Here is a 17,996-nt window from a genome sequence, read left to right on the forward strand (position 1 = left end):
TTGTATCAGTGACACGTGTCTTTTGCTACTACCTGATGACATGAAACTTTTTGATGATACACTTTAACACGGAAGGGAAAAAAATTGCCATCCACCTCGCTTGCAGCAAAAAAGCCACAAAGCGCTTGCTCCCCCTCGTTAGCTTCCACATAACACATTTGCCATTAATAGCAACACTGCACGTGGAATAAATAGTGACAACAGTAGTAGACTCCATAAGTTGGCACATGGCCCTTTTAACGTGTACTTATACATTGGTGTCTTCCTTCGCGAGATAAACCAGTCGCAAGCGTAGCGTTTATCCTGCCACCGTTCCTGTGTCCGTTAACGCTACTCGGTTATTGCTATACGCGTGAATCGAGTAGCCCAAGTGCAAGTTTATTTATTTATTCATAACACCACAAAGGTCCCAAAATGGAACATTACATGTCCGGTTACACGTATTGCTGAAATAATTTGGTGTTGCTTTCTAAGGTGCACTACTTTAGTATGAAGGTAATGTGTAATAGTATGCTGATACACGGGAAGCAAAAGACAAGACAGGGCGATTTTCGGTGTTCAAAAAGAAAATCGCCATGTGCTTCATGGCTCGTGAAGAATGAGCCGTCGTGCATAGCGTGTCCCATGACGCGCGCACTGTTCGAGTCGTGCGATTCGAAGAACAGAGCTTCCTTACTGGGGGTGCGGTCCACAGGAACCAGCCACTGCGCCAAATCTGTGCACCTGCACTCGAAAAACGCTCCTGCCAAGGGGACCGGTTAGGTAGGTAGCACGAGAAGGCGCGTGAACTAAGGAACCACCTCGGCCTTTCCTTCGGCTGGACATCCTGGCTCAGAAGGACTGTTGTGGTGACACCCGCATGGTCCATTGCTGAGTGAGCGCCTGTGAACAAACGTCACTAACAATCTACTTCGTTTGGTGCCACTAGTGCCATATCCTCCCGAAAAAACGTTTTGAAAAAGAAAAGGGATAACTCGGCATCAGTGTGACGTAATTTCATCGTGTCTGAGTATCATCATCATCTTCTGCGTAATCATCATCATCAGTTGCAGCAGCTTATATTTATGTACATTGCCCAAAACGAACGCCACGCCCAGTGATCAATTACCCCTGTCGTCAACACGCTGACTCCAACTTCCGCCTGAGAATTTCATAATTTCATCGCCCCACATAATTTTCCCTAAATTCCGTGACCGCCTTAATGATTATGTCTAAAAGAAAATTAATACGTATTTGTGCCATTTTTTTTTCTTTTTCAGATAGTTGTAGAATAAGTTTTATATAGCGCAGGCTGACTTTTTACATTTAGTCCTCATACCTGTTGATTTATCTGCTTTTCTATTCTTTTTTTTTTTTGGCTCTTTGACGTGTCTTAGCAAGCTTACTCCCTCATTAATGCAGTTGTGTATTTTGCGCCAGGTGATGTTTTGTGTTTGTGTATATTTAACTGATAGGCTTGTTTGTAGTGTTAAGACATCGCTCATTGTATTGCAGAACGGTCGCTTGCTGGGCTAGTTGGTTCGTTGCAAATTACGTAAAAGCACGAAAAAGATAAGGAAGGGGCGACCATAGAGACTCGCCATAAAATTTTTCTTTGGGCCAGTCGGTTCTTAGCTGAAAACCTTGACGAGTACCGCAAAATACACGCAGCAAGAAAGACACAAGTACTCAGGACGGGTGCAGACTTCCAACTATATTCTAGAAGTGTTACAGAGGCTCACGCATGCACAACATAAACCCGTGGTACACAAGTTTCACACAGTATCGTTTTTACCGTTAACAAGAAAAGTTTGATAACTTGGAACTATCAATCGTCAACGCACTAAGACAAGTAAAATCGCGCTCGTCGATTTCGTTTTTTAAAAACATGCGTGCGCACTATCTCATAATAACGGCGTCTATGTTCGTCTCTTCGTTAGTTTGCTCGCGCTGTTACACAAGTTGCCCATTGTATGCTCACTATAAAAATACGAACTTTATTTTTACTAGTGTATTTCCTGATTGTGTTTATTTTTCATTTTCACGTCGACTGAGAATACTACGCTTACAATATGTGCGTTTTTAACCTATTAGGCGTTCTGACTTACGACTGGTATATACTACATCACTCATGCATCGCTCCCCTTGCTCTATGCCCCACTTGGGTCCTGTAATATATTTTTCAATTTAAAAGAAAATAGTAAGTCGTTTCAGGCATACCTGAAATAGAGTGTTTGAGAACTTCAAATAACATTATATATATATATATATATGGCCTTTTCCTTCTGTGCAGGCTCCTGTAAATAACCAGGACAAATAACCTGAAAGTGCAGCTAGAAGCTATAGAGTGGCCACATATATTTTCGTGAGGACGGCACCCTTCACGCTACCGCTGTACGCTGTAAGGTGCTTATGATGATCAGCTAGGTGCATTGCGCACTGACCCAACCCCGCTGGGCGCGCGGACTTAACAACGTGTGCATAAAGCGTTGCTTCGGTTTTATGGCTCAAAGTGACAAGCTTGGAACCCCGCAAAATTTGGTGAGTGGCACTTGTCACGCGGGCGCGGGCAGAGCTGACGTGTTTCGGCGCCCCTCTGTCGACCACAAGGTGGCCCGATCGCTATCGTGCGGCGCCGCTTCCCCACACTTCCGCACGAGCACCGGAAGTCGTAGCCGTACTCGGAAGATCGCAAAGGGCCCTCGAAGCTGCCGGCTCTTGCGTCTGATACCCGCTGCGAATGCAGCTTATGAACAACTGTTTCCTCTTCGAGGGCCATGAAAGAGACCCAACGCTCCCGACAAGAGCGCTGGTCGGGAAATCGTTGCCGTTCCGTTCAACGACTTCCGACTGTGACGGGGAAGCCAGAAGTTTTTCGCTTTCAGTATTTATTGTGCAGATTGCGGCGACCATTGCTGCTTTAAGCTGCAGATATAAACAAAGCACGATAGATTCCCGTGACCGGTCAGCGGCGTAGAAGCCATTCGGTAACCTTTCATGAACTGATCGATGATTTTGTCATGACCGACGACCGTAGTCTGATGATATCGAAGACACATAGCGCTGAATTATTTTGGGATAGAGATCTCGAAATGCTTAGATTTGTTGTTCTTTTTTTTTTCTTTATTCTTTTAGCTTTTTTATCTTATACTCAGCACTATAACTTCTTCATTTGCAAAGGAAGTACAGAGAAATTCTTACGCTTTTAAATAATGTGAAAGAAAAGCAAAATTCAGTGATTTTGATGGCTCTCAACTTTTTTACTCAGGCAACAGCACGATAATACTGCTAATAGCACCACCTTATCAAAAATTAAAAAGAAACCTATTCGTCCCGATGCATCCGCCTTCTTCGTTCGCTGCGGTCGTGGCCGCAGAAATGCAATGACATCTGCACTCTCAGGGTGTGATACATGGGAATTACTTTTTGGCGATTCGCTACAGTTATATAGATGGTGTGCATATCTTATCCACCATTGATGTCTTCCTCGGAATAAAGGAAACCAATATCGTAGACCACGCTTTTGCATATTTTACGGAGGCAGAAACACATGATGATGAAATTGATGAAGACGAAAATAAAGATGAAGAAAAAGAAAGGAGATGATGATGAAGGTAATGATGATGATTAACAGTCAGATGCCCTTCATAACGGGGTGGTGACAAATTGTCATCTAGCCTGCTTGAGCTAATGAGGTATTATAGACATCTATTGCAGTCTAGCATATTGCCCCATCTCTTTTAAACCTTCTCTCTTATTTAAAACCTATATCTCTGTATTTTAAGCCTGCAACGACCCCGGCTGTCACGATCTCTTCTCTCCTTTTTTCTCCCCAGCAGTGCTCTAAACCATTCTTGATTATCTCGACTGCTGACATGTTACTGCTTCCCTCTGCTTCGAATACTGAAATAGGCATAGTGCCCTGCTGTACAAAATATACACAGAGGCTGAAACAAAAATCAATTCCTCGTAAAATTCTGCCCCAGTCTTCCTGTTCTTTCTGCAGATGGCCGCATCATGAAGAGCGCTATATGCTCGTCGGATGCTCCATAATCAAACTTTGATATACTCGTGGATTGTTCGCGGTGGCTGCTATTCCGAGGACGGCGGCCCACACATTACTACAAAAGAAACAAATCAACATAAACGCAATAGGCAAGAAAACAACCGAATAAACCTGAACTCCAGAGACCAAGTTACGAGTAGACGCGAACTACCATCGCAGAATGCAGGCAACATTCGGTGCAAGCTTGACACAACACTTCCATTCGCCCACGCATATCCCTAAAGCAACGTTCCGCTTTTCTCAAATAAAAATGGAAAGCGCTTGCTTTAGGCTTCCTCCGATCTCTGCCCCAATAAAAAACTAACGGCATCCGTCGGTGGCAGTGTCGATACCGGTGTCCTTTATGCACTACCTCGGATGAGACAACTCGTGTGAGGTAGGGTCAGGGAAAAAATCAATGTTGAGGGGGCGTAGAGAATAAATAAAGATTTCTGAATAAGAAAGAAAGAACGGCAGTAAATAAATGTAGGAGCGACCGAATGTTTCCGCAAACATCGGCGCAGATCGCAACTGCTGGGGCACTTCCGCTAAAGGAAATATATACTACAATAAACTTTGCACGCTGGTGCAAGATCTGGCAGGGTTTCTTTTTATCTCCTTATGCAAAGCAATACAGACTTCCACGCCTGCAGTCAAAAGTAAACACCGATATGCCAAGTTCAGCTGCGCAGCTGATATTCCGCTTTGCATATTCCTATAGCAAGGTTTTGTCCTACGAATGAGCGTTGTGTTTATGACCTCCCCCCTTTTATTGCTCTGCTGTAAAACTAGCTTGGCGGATAAAAGTAAGATTTCGAAGCTCTTAAGGTGCTTCTGAATCGTGGTCGTTTATTCACATCGAGTTTTTTTTCCCGAGGCAGCGTGCCAGTGGGGGGCCCGCTGTTGGAAATAGCACCAGGTAATCCGCTTACCCTGGTTTTAGGAACATGGTCACATGATCACGCAAAGATGCTGTGCATACAACGATGCGAAACGGGAGACTAGCAAGTGCCATTAGCGCTACGCAAAAAGCTGGCGTTAAGCTGTCTTCTGTTTATCGCGATGCCCTCTGGGGCAACCGGCGATATTTTGTGGAGATTCGAACGAGTTTGGGAGTGGAACAATGACGACAATAACACAGAAACGGAATCTAGTTCAGTACATCTGGGCTCGCTCAGTGATACCTGAACATATGGTTACTTGAGGTTATGAGGTATACTCATAACCATATGGTTATGAGTACACATGTTCAGGCGTGTGTGATTCCCACACAGAATTTCACGTCTTGACGACAACGTCAGAATTGCAGCTGATGAATGACCAAGCGAAAAAGAATAAAGTAACTTAACGCAGCAGCAACGTCGTATATTGTGAAAGATTGCTAGATATTTGTTAAGCGTTGCTACGACGCAATTTACAGGTACTTCCTTTTAACCGGTATCGCTTGTGCTTGCCTAATATATAAGGCAGTTCTAGAGCACCGTTGCCGCTTACCGTTACCACCAGCATCCACGACACGTGCCAGCCTTTCCACGCGTCAGTTTATTCGCGTTTGCCCAGCCGAGCGCTTGCGATGCAAGGAATGCCTATGACGCTTAAATCTGGTTGCTGTTCCACGCGGTAGCCGTAAGCGTTAGCGCTGAGCTAAACCAGCCTAATATAATACGAGCGATTCGCAAAAAAAGAAGACTAAAATCTTTAAAAACAGTGCTAAAAGCGTACACCGGACAACAGAATAGAGGATAGGGCACGCACAGCACCGTGTCTGTCCCATCCTCTATTCTGTTGTCAGGTGTACGTTTTTAGCGCTGTTTTTAAGCATTACGGAAAACCACCAACTAGCCGAATCTGCCGTTCTTCTTCAGGAAGACTAACATCAGTTGAAAATATAATCACTTATCTTGGGCTTTTCGGTTCACAGATTTTATCGAGGCTTCAAATTAATGAGAGCTGCTGAAGTAAAAATAGACTAGATCAACTCTGGCACAAAGTTTCCACTTCCTTTGACAGCCACGTCGTAAAAGTACTGAGGCGTAAAGAACAGAGAGATCGTATTACGAGGAGCAGGTGAGCGTGAGACGTGAGATAATAAGTGCGCGCGATGTACCCATCAGTCGCGTTCTTTCGTGGGATGCAGCAAATTATGGTAATTGGGATGCGTTAACAAAGGCACGGTGGTGCCACACGAATCCAAGCCGAAGCCGCCAAGCAGCCGCACTGTGAAACTGGACCCGATGGCAGTGCGCCATCACCCGGTCTTTCCTAATTAAACACCGTCTTCTGCACGAAAAATTGAGATCCTGTCAAAGTGAACACTGGGAAGTAGGCACAGCAATATGTTGCACGAAGAAACAGGCGACGTTCTACTTGAGAGTGCTAAAATTAAGTCCGGCGTTCCACGATGGTCTACTGGAAACAGGATAGCTGCCCAAGTTTTGGAAAAGTTGAAAGCATCACACGTTCAGATAACACGTCAAGGCAAAGGGGTATGTTGTAAAGGAGTAAAAAAAAAAAAGGGGGTAACAAGTGGTATTGGGATGTTTATGTAAGAGTTAAAAGGTCCCCTATTTCGTCTGTGGATGGCAGGCTCACGTTTCACCTGATTTTGCAAGCCATCCACAGTCACGTTTCACCTAATGGTTCATTAAAATCCTTGCAGTGCACTCAGTAGCTAAACAAAAAGAGCTGGAAGGGTGATGCGGTAACATATAACTGCCCTGACTGACCGTGTAGCAGTTGGATAAAAACAGACATGCGACTTTGATTTGTATTTCGGTAATTTTTTACCCATTTCACCACTGAATTTCTCACTGGCTTTAAGTGCATTACACATTGGGTTTGATTAGGACAAGCTCACTCCGCGTCCATGAAGTGTTAGCCATAGTGCAGGTGCCGTCGTTATCATTGCGCCATCAATGGCTGGAATAACTACTATTTTTGTCGAGTAGCGCTGTCCCTTTCTTTCTGCCGTTTTTTTTTTCTTTCAAGCTAGAAATTGCATCATACCCTAAACTGGAATTCAGTGCGACAAGGCCTCTGGAGTCACTTTCTGTTGTTGCCGGCACGAATAAACAAAAACACAAAGAAAATACTGTGGTTTGGGACATTTATGCATATGTACATGGTGCCAACGCTCCGGAATAGGCAGAAAGATTGTCGTCTGCGCAAAGACAAGTTGGGACTGGTGCCCAAGAAACAAAACAGAACAGCTCTTCCGACAGGACGGCAACGCAGATAAGGCATATAAGGAAGCAGGAGGGATCTCCTTCCGATCCACATTCTCATCAAGAAAGAAAGGGCGAAAACTATCCCGGCAGTGTCGGGACGTTTCAACCACTCCCCACTTCGTTCTTTATTACTCTGGGCCGTTATGCTGATAGCCCGACGCAATTCGGGACGAATCGAAAGCAACCCGATCCGGGGCCATCCCATGGCGAGTCGACTTGCCTAACATCGTTCGAGACTCCGGCCGGCCCTGCGACTTCGCCTATCGAGCTCACGGGAAAAAGGCACATAACACGGTGCGTCCGTCGTTCGTTCTGGACTGTTGCTTTTGGGAAACCTGTATCGCACTCAACACTGCTTCCTATTTTTCTTTTTATCTTTTCCAGGGAGGGCGGCCCTGAAGAACGGTTCGCGGTACAGCTAAGGAATCGCCAGCCGGGATCGACGGAGCCGGCTCTTTTATGCTCAATTTCAGTCTCCCCTTGCGGTGTTCCATGGACGTCGGACACAGCGATCGCGGCTGAGGGTCGAAATCGACAGCGTCGTTCGCGTTCGCGAAAGACGCGTTCGGCTCCCCTGGGGCGCAATTACGCGCCTGCGTCATTCTCCACGTAGTAGACGGTGCGTGTGTGTGATGTGTATATATCTACGGTGCGTGTGTGTGTGATATATATATATATATATATATATATATATATATATATATATATATATATATATGGGGGGGGGCGCTTCTGCCAGTTGTCGTCGAAAGCCTTGTATGTCTAGTGTTCTCTCTTCCACAGTACTGCAGGGAAGTGGGATGCAGGTTATTTAATGAGTTAGGTCTGTTTGATCTCTTTTTAGGGTATGTCGATTTCACTAGTGCTGATGGGCCAAAAGCCAACGGAAACGAATGTGGCGATGCGAATCCCCCCCCCCCCCCCCCTCATCGATGTTCTGTGTCTAGCTATTCGGATGTCGTACTTGCCTCCCGACACGTATCAATATAGCAGCTGATGATGGGGATTATGAAAGTTGTTACAAGTTGCGAAATTCACGATATAGGTAAGTACAGTTCGACTGTTGCTGTGCTCATTGTGCTCAACCACATTAATGCATTGAAAGGCTGGTTGACAGATGGCTTGATTGATAGTTTGATTTTGCACTATACTGGAAATATTGGAAATATTTCCAGTATAGTCCAGTATAGTGAAAAAAAAACGTTGAGAAAATATGATGGAAAAGACAATAAAACCTACGGACAACCAGCATAACACTAAGGTATTCCTTTTTTTCCCTAATTATTCATAATTCTGTTGCGTGTTCTATTTTTTTCTTGTCATTTTGCAAATGTGCTTGAAAATAAGCGATGGACACGTCACCTGTGGTTCAGAGAATTTCAGAGAAGCGTTTCATTAACATTCGGTAGTGAAATTCACAGACAAAAAGGAGCTGCGGAAATAGGAAAATAAATAGGATGTGCAATAATATGCCACGCGTCCCAGCTAACGTTAGCGAAGCTATTAAACGAGAAAAAAGAAACGTTGAGAAAATATGATGGAAAAGACAATAAAACCCACGGACAAGCAGCATAACACTAAGGTATTCCTTTTTTCCCTAATTATTCATAATTCTGTTGCGTGTTCTATTTTTTTCTTGTCATTTTGCAAATGTGCTTGAAAATAAGTGATGGACACGTCACCTGTGGTTCAGAGAATTTCAGAGAAGCGTTTCATTAACATTCGGTAGTGAAATTCACAGACAAAAAGGAGCTGCGGAAATAGGAAAATAAATAGGATGTGCAATAATATGCCACGCGTCCCAGCTAACGTTAGCGAAGCTATTAAACGAAAAAAACGAAACGTTGAGAAAATATGATGGAAAAGACAATAAAACCTACGGACAACCAGCATAACACTAAGGTATTCCTTTTTTTCTCAAATTATTCATAATTCTGTTGCGTGTTCTATTTTTTTTCTTTTCATTTTGCAAATGTGCTTGAAAATAAGTGATGGGCACGACACCTGTGGTTAGAGAATTATGGGCGTTGTGAATCATTTCATGTCAGCCGGAGGTTCGTTTTAGCCGCAATCGCTTCGTTGATGAAACACGGAGAGGCTTTGCTACGCGTGCGAATCGATCCAAGGACCGTTTACACAATCAAGTAAACTTCGCTGTTCACATTATTGGTAGCATGTGTTTCGCTCTCTTCTCGCTTCCCTCACACAGAGCTTAGTTTTGATTTCTACAACGCGAAATTAGTGCTGCATTCGTGAACCAATGCCCTTTCACCTCATTCGAAATCGCGTTTCTCTTGAGACCTATATATCAGCTTTGCAAAAAACACTGGTAAACTTAGATTTAGGTTGCACGCTCAAGAGTCCGAGGTCGGCATAATATATGCGAAGTCAACCATTGTGTTGCGCCTCCGTATCACATTGTAGATGTCTGTTGCCTAGTTGTATTTGAACTTACGTTGCGGATTCGTATCAAATGCTCACAGAGAGTATTTTACGCCACTCAGTAGAATCTCCTTCAGCTACTACTAATTGTAGCGTTTGGATCACCTAGTCTTTCATAACTCTCACTGGACCGACAAACCGAACACAACTTGCAATTCGCGATTCAATCCTCCCCCCCCCCCCTCTTTCTTCTCTCAAGCACGTGCACCGACGAAAATAAGGCTCACAATCTCGGCATAGCACCAAAACGCTGTACTCACGACTTCTTGGCTTCATAAAATATCATTCTTATATTCCAGAGATTTGCTATCCAATGCACTTAGAAGAGGAGTACCCCTACTGCTGCCTTAGACAACCTTGCGTGTCATAAGACTAAGCAGAAATAATATTTCCACAAGAATATTAGGCGCGGTATGTTAGTAAGGGCTACCGTAAGGCTGGCATCAAGGATTCCTGACTCCCTCCCGCCACCTGCCGCGAAAATGAGGGCCAGCTTATTTGCGTGCGATATGCTTTTTATGAGAGACCAAAGCAAAATTGGAAATGTTGTTTTAATCGGAATTATTAAGTCCGACGCAAAATCGAGAACGGCGCCGGGTTATTTATGAGCAATCGTTATACTACGTGGGGCCCTGTGAAGAGATGCGTTTTAAATCGGCAAACGACATGGTGAAAAAACAAATCCGACTTTACGCTGCTGTAAGATGTCTCGCGATCTTTAGTACAACGGAAGAAAAAGCTCATTCACGTCCCTCGCAAAGCACCAAGGCTGTGTCAGGATTTTCTGAAAATTGACCAAATTTTATATTTGGTCAATTTCAGAAGGCATGCCTTTTTATTTACGCCAGATATCGAGAAGTGTTTATGGTAGCATTAATTTGCGAAAGGAACCGCATTAGGTTTTATTTAGGCCTTGTTTTTCTGGACAGAGCTTTCTTTTGGTGCAGACGGCAATGTGCAGACGCACATGTCATTTTGTGTATTTAAATCAGTACACAGAAAGACGTAATAGTTCTGCGGAAACCCGCAAGGTGGAGAGGAGTAATTAATAAAGGAAAAATGATACATCCGCCCAGACGTAGCTAAGATGGCAGGCGAAGTCGCATTTATCAACAACTCAGAAGCAAACGCTTCTTCTGAGTTGATAAATTCGACTTCGCCTGCCATCTGCTAGCTGCCTGATTAGCTCAGATGGTAGAGAGGCTGCCCCGGAAAGGCGGTGGTCCCGAATTCGAGCCCCGGACCAGGACGAATTTTTCCTCAACTGCGAAGCTTTTCTTTCGAGGAACCCGTATAGCTTTGCTTTATAGCACTTGACTACGTCTGGGTGGATGTCTTATTTCCCCTTTATTAAATACAGAGAAAGTACGCTTGCTCACTGACGTAATTCATTGAGTGCTATTGAATAATACACACTGAGTCATGCTGACCTAGCTATATATTTTATATGGAACAGCTACAAGAGAAAGTCAGCGAAATATAAACAGGAAGAAGGCTTCAGTGCAAGGCGAAGAAGCTTTTCTATATTGTGAGCATTTCTCTTCGCCAAATGTAATCTTGAGAAGAGATACGGGAACAAGAGATGCCACGAAGGACGGCAGCTTTCGCAGAAGTAGTTATTCAAGCTAATAAAAAAATCTACTTGAAACCTCAGCGAATGATAAAACCTACAACAGATGCGGCACACTTGTTCCAAAGATGATAGGAATGCTCGTGTTTCGTGTAAGTTGACATTTAATTAAAATTGTTGCAAGGGACTATAGCTAGAGCAGTAAGTTACGTGCTGACATCACCAGGTGATATCAGAAGAGCACAGAAAAAGTAGCACTAATAGCTAAAACGAAACACTAAAAAATAAAAAAAATAAAACTGAGGATAACAGCGCTAATAAAAAGTGGAAAACTGCTGTAAGAACTGAGAGACTCGTCGACTTCTTAAAGAACAGATGCCGTATTTGGCACGATAACTGCACGTAACAACCAAACGAGTGCAAAAAATGTTCGGCAGCATGTTACGCTCCTGTAACACGTGAAGGCAAAAGCCTGCTACACACTTGGTAATGCGCCGTCTAGCATAGTCGCGTTCTTGCTTTCGCAGCTCGGCTTCTTCGGGTCATTTTTTTCGACGCTTCGAATTCTTCGTTTATCGCGATGAGCACACCGCCCCCTCTAGGCTGTTGCCTATCACAGCAAAAAAACTTGAAAATGGCTACTCGTAAAGATGGTATCGTGAATGATGTCGTTAAGCCAGGTCTCGGTACGTAACACTAAAGAAGTCTGGAATGAATCGATGTGCGACGAGAGTGCGATACCATTAGCTTCAACGCTTCTAGCGTTGGTGTATAAAAAAAGGTCATTTTTTATCAGTGCTACAATGCGCTTTTATTGTCGAGCTGCTAGACGAACCTGACCTTACGGAAATGAAGGAGGAATATCATTCATCCCTGTGCCGGGAAACGAGAACAGCGCGGCCTTCGTTGGTATTCCACTTCTAAACATCATTGTTCAGAAAAGTGGCAGTGTCTTAGCTCGGCTATGCCAGGATGTACGTAGCGAAAGCTACGTATATCCTAAAAGGCAGGCGATTCAGACGTTGCCTCTGATTAGGAGCATTGCTCCTAAAACGGGCGGCGCCCGCGCATATGTTGCGCGACAGTTATAAAGTGAAGGCGGTAGTGCAACCACTCCTTGTTTATCAAGCCAAATTCCAGCATTTGACGAGAGCACAATGGGACCGCCTTGAAGCTGTTAATCGCGAGGCAATGAGGGCCATCACCTGCCTTCCCCGCATCACCCCAATCGTGGCTCTCCCCGAGAATGCACAGCTGAACACACTAGATGAGCTGGTGCAGCAGCGACGTGATTTTCGCAGGCTTAAGGCCAGTCTTTCACAGGCAAAGTGGGCTCCCAGGGCTTACGCATTCTCGTACTCCCTTCTACCACCACCATCGTCAGTTCTTCCTCCCTTGAGATTTGTACAGCTGAGCGATAACAAGCCAACTGATATACGTCGCCCGACATCAACTCACGCGGCGGCGCCGCTTCGTGACCGAATTATAACTGAAGACGCCCACCTACCACTTGTCTCCATCGCCCTTTACGTTGTTTCAGGCAGTCAGGACTGTGAAAAGACCACTGCACCTTGTTGCCCTTGCGCACCTACCCTTACTAAGACGTCCTGGTTTCAAATACACGAATCTCCTCCCTCCTTTTGTGCTGAGCTCCTCGCTATTCGAGAAGCGTCGTACTCTGTGGCCGCCTTTCACTGGTCCCCATTGCCCGCATCGTCATCCGCACTGATGATCTCCAGGTGGCGCCGCTTCTGCGACGCGTCAGTCACAGCCCTAAAATATGTCAACAGATCCGTCTTCTGGCGGCATGCATCCCACAGCCAATATCTATCGAGTGGATCCCACGCGACCTTGTAAACTTCGAAAACCGTGCGGATTCTGTGACCCGTATATCTATACCTTTCCATGGTCACTGTGTCAGCTCTTTCACCTAGATGAGGCGACCCTCCTTTTAACAAGAAAGGAGCACCTCCGGCACCGCATACGTGCTCTCATATACATCCGTGTGCGGTAAACCTCCCCCGCAGTCTTACCCGTGCAGAGGAGGCCGCGCTTCGGAGGATTCGGGTCGGGGTTGCCCTCACTCGTGCTGTGACTCGGAAGTGGCCGCATTTTCGCCATCTATATACTCGCCCTGGGTGTCCAGTCTGCAAGTCGCGAAATGCTGAAGCCGACATCCACCACTTGCTATGGGTTTTCCCTGCATTGAAAACGACAGGCTCCGGCACCTCGCTGCAGCGGGACTTTCGCCGCATCATCTTAGCGATTACGCAGGGACCACATTATCGATAACTCTTGGACTTCATTAGATCCGCAATTCTTTTTCCATTCATTTCATCATCCTCCCCCCCCCCCCCCCCCCCCCATCCCATATCCCTGTACGCCCTCAGGCATTTACCCTCACATTAAAAAAAATTTGAAGCATTCCGCATGAAAAGAAACACCTGGTATATTATCGCCTCGGCGCCCATAACATTCACCATTCTCGTGGCCGACTACCGATATGTTCTTGCTGCGATCGTGGGAGACAGTGAGCGTTTGCTTCGTATTCTAGCTCACTGCCGATGGGCATTAGTGGCCCGAGTTGGCTCAGCTGTCAAGACACACTGGCCAATGAGGGCACGCGTTACATTTCCAGTCCGTCAGGTGGGGGCACATCGATCTTGTAGGGGTCGCTGTCGCCGATAACCCCAAATAAAGCCTGAGTCTGAATTGCACGTATAGTTCGGCTTTGACGCGTATGCTATACAGTAGTGGTAACCTCGGTTCCAGTATGGTTTGCTGCTCAATTTGATCAGGTTCTCGATACCGGTATTCCACAACGCAGGCCCATTCTTAGAATATAATAATATTACGGCACAATTTCGACTTCGCGCTTTCCGCGAGTCCTGGAAGAGCCACCGTTTAACTTTTACTTCCCTGCGTTTTTATTCTAATCAGGTTTAGGTATAATGGTGGCGCGTCCATATATGTGATGGATATGACTGGCGACGTTAATGCGATTACTCTTTGTTTATGACGGGTCTGTAATAGTGATGACATTAAAAATGCTTGTGAGGGCAATGCCCCAGTAATTTAATGCTGGTCACTGGTTACCTGATTTGAAAAGTGGATCCCGATCTTTCCGATCTTCCTTTCTACTGAGAGAGATTGAGTGTCGTATGATTGCTGAAATAGTTTCGGTAAAATAATTGATGGATGCACAATTATTGCAGCTTTCAAAAGCTTTGTGTTGATTTCGTCGCAAGCGGGTGAAGAGGAATGTTTTAATTTATTAGTTACATCTTCAACGACAGAACGACTCATGAAGCATAATGGCGTAGTCGCAGTATGAAAAATTGGCAGTGGCTTAGCTCGGCTATGCCAGGATATACGTAGCGAAAGCTAAGAAAGCATGGTTAGCCTTGGTTAATCTTGATTGCAAGTCCAGGGTAGTCTGGTTGTCTAGCTATCTTGCGGCGTTTAGCCAGCCGTTCGGCGCGCTGTTCGTCTGTTTTGTGGGCGATTCGTTTCCTCGTCATCTCGTTCCCACGTCGATTCCAGGCCTCCTCCTGCTTATCAGAATTGTCGCCGTCCATACTGCCGCCTCGATTGTGGTTGTGGCGCACGCGAGCTCTCCTGTTCAACCCTCCAACATGTTATCAGGCATGCGACGCAGCTGGCGAAATGAGTGGAGGCGAGCGCAACGACGAGGAACTTGGATGACGTCATACCAAAAGGCGGCAGCTGAAAGGCGCGGCGCTGCGCAGTGGCGGAACAACTGTGGCTCGGTGCTTCGAGTGGCGCATGTGCAGTTGTGACTAGGGAGCGAGCGAGAGAGAGATATCCGCTGCGAGGCGCGCGTTGTGACGTCATGTGCGTGCTCGGAGCACCGCCATGGCAAAATCGCAAGTTCGCGGCCAGTAAAGCTCTCGCTTTAAAACAGTTTGTTGAAAACAAGACGTATACTTGATCCCCGTCTTTCTTCATTGTTCGCGAGAACTGGAGAAGCTTCCGTCGCTTTTCACGAACGGCGTCTTCAATGGCAAATAATAATAATAATAATAATAATAATAATAATAATAATAATAATAATAATAATAATACTTTATTGACACAGGAATTCCACCAGTACTTGGCAGAAGTGCAGGCAGAATCGCCATTCTGCAGTCTCGCCAAAATTCTTGCATCGCTTCTGCACCCTCTCGCGGGCGTGGCGTAATGTAATGACAGGCGTCCAAGCTTTATGCGACTGTTTATTTTCTGAGAACCCCCCCCCCCCCACAAAAAGGGAACGCTATATGCATCGACTTTTTTTTTCTTTTTGTTTTTAACTTTCGCACGCACTCTCGTGTCGACAGCTCGCTCCACTAACGTCAACCTAGAAGCTTTCCCTATCAAACCTGCACAGAGGAAACTTCGAGTGCACGAGGTGAAATCCGAAGCCGTTTGACAGCCTGATAGCGACCACTTTAAGCATCGGTTTGTAAGCAAAACTTCGTTGCCCCGGTTTGAGTCTATGGTCACGACATAATCTCCTCCCCGTCGCGATTCTTTTCCTTCGCTGCACGTGACCTGTCAAGTCTTGCGCGTATAGCTGCACTATCTCCCATCCCTAGCTCTCAACGGCCATTATCCAGAAGCTTCGATACGACAATGGATCCCGAGGGCCCAGTGGCTGCCCCATACGGCCAGATCACGCGAGCACGTGTCATTTTGACCGTATGTTCTGCTACTTCCCACGGAAGTTTACTCCATAGATGCGGCTGGACAACTAAAAGTGGCGTACGATTCCGGAATTCCCGAAGCATGGGAATAAAACTTTTTTTTAATTTCCCCCTCAAGAGCCACTTTTCAGTTTAGTTAAAGGTTCTGTTTGTTTATTCTGCATTAGAGACTGAGAAAGAGATTCGCATTTAATCCCCTATATTTGTGAGGTCTTACAATGATTGGTTGCAGGCCCCGAGAGGGTTGCGTTAGGTTTCGGTTTTTGGCACTGCCCAATCTACCTTCATGGTAGAGCGTAGACAGGCATCGATGTACGTAAATTTGGAGAGAGGAAATTAGTGCAAGTCTGCTTGCATATAAAACCGAAAAGATAAATAAGAATGCACGAAGGACGGCCCTTTACGCATTATAAGCACGTACCTCCTTTATACATCCAGGTACTGTTTCTAACATAGACTACAATTTAAGCAAGTACGTTAGTTCCTGACGGACTATTCTACTCGGGAGACATCTATGTAATCAAGCAATATACATGAGGCGTCGTTAGCACGCTATCCCTTTTATTTACTTTGCATTAAGAGTGTGTTTGACCTAAATCACTGGAGAACTATTGTGATCATAAACCTTGCCTGAAGGAAGGGTGTTCATCTGCACAATCTGCCCGTTGACTAGTTCTCCACTGATCTCATAGAAATAAAAGCGCAAATATCATGGTCTTGAGTAAGGTAATGATCTTATTAGCAGATTTCTCTTCTGGTGCTTAAAGAAACGGCCGCCGCAGGTGACTTCTTTGTGCAACAACTGCAAATGCGTGCGTGGATATTTTTTGTCCTCAAACGTAAGATACAAGATTTCCAAAATATTGGGCATGTTGTTTTTGAATAGACTGATATTTCATGAAGAAATATATAAAGCGCCATGGGCACGTGGCCTAGTAATGCATGCTGTAAAATTAGAACAACGCACACGGACATACTTTAGCACTCTCAGACGTCCTTTGTCTATGTACAAACGAGATTTATTCAGGCTAATATGCATAGATTTATGGAAACTTTTATTCGCAGTTTTTGCCTAAGGCGTATCCTAATCTTTTGTTTTTCAAGCCAGTTCAATTTTTTTTTCTTTTAAGCGTACCTAATTCTAATAATCTTTAAGTATTGTTTTTTTTTTTGTTTCTGTTTTGTTAGAAAGTCGCACTTCTTTGTTTCTGTCGTCTACTACGACAGCGTCCAAGCACCTACCCGCCCAACGTGACTGCGGCGTTGCATTTAAAATGACCTTCGAAAGTGAAATCTCCATACACCATTTTTAATTGAGTTTTTATGTAAATCAACTTTCATGCCAGAGGTGAGGACGCAGTTATTTTGTTAAAGGCTTCATGCTTTTCACTCTTTCCGACTCCTTTTCGAGGTCTCTCTTAGGTAATAATCAACTCTGAGACCAAAACTTCTATGACGTCTGATGTCAAGAGCGAAATGAGGCAGCGCGACCTCCGAGATACGAGTGATTTACCTTCCTCTGCATTTTCAGTGTTGCCATAGATTGGCGGCTGTGAATCGTGTGACCTGCTGCGTAAGTACGTGGCGTTCTCACGGTGGCGTCGCTGTTGGCACTGACGTTGCCCTTTCTTTCGACGTTGTTCTCCATCACTCACTTTATTGTCGGCGCATACTCTACTTCCGGTATGTGCCTTGTCTGATGTTAATCATCATCATTTTCCCGTGCGCCTTCTTTGTACCGCCAACGCTGTTACCGCGAGAATGACAACGAGAAATTGCAACGCTAATGTGCCGCCATCTTGACAAGAACATTTTTTTACGCGACGCATCTGATGTCATTTTTGTCCATTATAGTATCGTATACGACCGGCCTCCAAAATACGTGCACAGACGCCACTGCTCTCAGAGTCTGTATGGAGCGCTAGTACTTCACTAAATGTCCAGCACTGTTATCGCGCGGTAGCAAAACACTTAGCCTACTCGACTCTAATTTGTACACAGCTTCACTGGTACGGGCTCGAATTTAA

This window comes from Dermacentor andersoni, chromosome 7 (genome assembly GCF_023375885.2).
Source record: "Dermacentor andersoni chromosome 7, qqDerAnde1_hic_scaffold, whole genome shotgun sequence".
Classification (NCBI taxonomy): Eukaryota; Metazoa; Arthropoda; class Arachnida; order Ixodida; family Ixodidae; genus Dermacentor; species Dermacentor andersoni.